The sequence below is a fragment of the Rhipicephalus sanguineus genome, chromosome 10, assembly GCF_013339695.2.
Source record: "Rhipicephalus sanguineus isolate Rsan-2018 chromosome 10, BIME_Rsan_1.4, whole genome shotgun sequence".
NCBI lineage: Eukaryota > Metazoa > Arthropoda > Arachnida > Ixodida > Ixodidae > Rhipicephalus > Rhipicephalus sanguineus.
Window position 1 is genome coordinate 13,298,011 of NC_051185.1, and position 2,523 is coordinate 13,300,533.

Sequence of the window (2,523 nt, forward strand, 5' to 3'; positions counted from 1 at the left end):
CGAGCCTTACTTACTTTAATAAATAATACCGATTTGGCCTCGCGCGTATAGACATTTTTCTGTGTGACCACTTATTCGTGTTTACGTCTGTGTTATTTGTTTTTTTTCTTTCCTATTTTCTTTCCCCTTTCTTTCCCCCCTATCTTCCTTTCCTCTATGTTTCCCCTTTCCCGAATGAGTAGGGAGGTGTTGTGCCCCTTTAGGTGGAAGTTGTCAGCCTGTTCCCTCCCTATTTCCTCTGTGTGTTCGTGTTTTCTACGTATTCAAACCAAATAAATAAATAAATAAATAAATAAATAAATAAATAAATAAATAAATAAATTAAAAATACTAGTCAACAGAAGCCCTCTCTCAGCCAGTGCTAACCAGGGGTAGTACTCTGCGAGTAAATACTGTATTTTAATTTGATAACTATTATTCACGCACATCATTTCGTTAAAACAGAGTGCTCCAAGACGAGGGACAAGACTAGAAATGCGCAGGGTGGACGTCATCTTGACGTCACAGATTTCAAGGTGTCTTTTTTTCCGTGTTTTTGTCCCATCGGCTCAAGATAATTTCCTGAAGCTCGATACGTTGAAGGCACCTAAAGCGCTACGATTTCACAGACGCGAGAGCGGTTTCCTTCTCGCTTTCCCTACCCTTCCCACAGGCGCTATATCCTCCTCACCACTTATTTCTACATAAAACACGCGGAAAATGTCCACACTAAGCGTTGAACGTATCAAGGATTTCGCGATTTTCGGCTACACGGTGTTATCTCCGCATGCGCGGTCCAAAACGTACATAAACGAGGTGAAATACGCTGATCATGCATTATAGCCATGCGAGACAAGGCAGCACAGGCGTGCGACTGCATGGCAAAGCAAGGTAGGAGACAATTCACAACTGATATCCCTCGTACACGGGCAGAGTTGCCAGTTCCGGTTATGATAAGCGGATTTTGGCTTCTTTTTTCGCCGAGTCGCTTGTAGAATTTTTCAGTCGCTTGTCGCGTTTTTTGGGCTTATTTGCATTTCTACAGAAAATATAGTTATTTTAGTGATCATCAGATTCACTAATAGCGTGTTTGTCGATGACTTTGAGTAGTTGAGTGTTGAAGTCAAACATACGCTGGGGAAATCAAGTGACGTTAATCATGCACTGGCAAACGTGCATTCAACCGGATGGAGAATACCCTGGGGACAATGTTAAAAAGTAACCATGTGATTTCGGTCACAGTTGCGCATATTTTCGCTGTACAAAATGATTAGGTGATTTTTTCAAGTCTCCATTGTATTTGAGTGGCATTTTGTACTATAATTAAAAATATTTCCAAGAATGGGAAAATTCATTAAGTTTCCGCTTCTTTTGGGCTTCTTCGCAAAAGTCGCGCCGCTTTTTTGGGGCTTATTTCGTAATGATTATTCCCTTGTCAGCTCGGTAGCATCTGGCAACTCTGTACACCCGCCAATCGAGAGCTTCGTTCCTCATAACTTCACGTGAAGAGACCGCTGCATTCACAAATTGTGCAAGAAAGATGGGAAACGCAGGTTGAAAATAACGCGTTCTTTTTTGTATTTTTAGAGGTCGTTTAGGGACCCTTTACGTTCCGGCCGCTCAGGGGCAAGTGTATTCGATTTTTACCAATTAAGAATTATGTAGGCCCCAGCAGACACCGTAAAAGTCTGAAGTCACAGCGAATTGTTGCGGAAACTTCAAGAGCATTTTCTTTTTCCACGTTTTTTTCTCTCTCTCATCAACCGTATTCTCGCGGCAATGTGTTTTTTTTACTTTTGGTATATTAAATGTAATTTACTAATACGAGATAACTTGCTTTTCTCATTAGTGCGGCTTTAGAGGGTGTGGGAGAAGGGTCTATTTTAGGGAGTTTTGCTTAGCGATAATTCACAATCGAACTGTCCCCCACTCACCGTATCCTCACGCTCTTCCATTGTCAAGCTTTAACGGAGATCGGATGACATGTATGGCTGGCGACGACCGCGTGGATAGAGACACGACGAAGCACGAGGCTCGTCCGGTGGCTCACCGGATGAAACAGATGGTGGCTGCACTATCGCTACATTTTAAGTTACTTTTGTTTTTCTTCTGGCTCTTGACACAATCGTAAACTCCAGAAGGCAGTACGGCGGGCACACTCTGCACTCCATGAATATGCAGAGCGCGTACCGGCGCATACCGCGGTACGCACCTATTCGTTGCCTCTACAAAATAGCTTGCACAGACGTCACTGAAAATGCCATGTTGGAGTGTCAACCACGCGATGCTTGTGATATCACGTTTAGGTTATTCGTATATGGCATGCAGGTTCTTTTGTTATTCATGTGCAGAGGCCAGAAACAGCAGCGTCGTTATGACACTGAAGCAGCTTAACTGCCACGGGATTATGCTGCCTTGATGTCATCAAAGCCGCCATGTTGGAGTACTGGTACGTGAAGAAGCTGCGACCATGACGTTGCGTGCGAGCTATCAATTGCCTTACGCCAGCCTTTCGTAGATTTATGCGAGATCGGATCCTAAAGG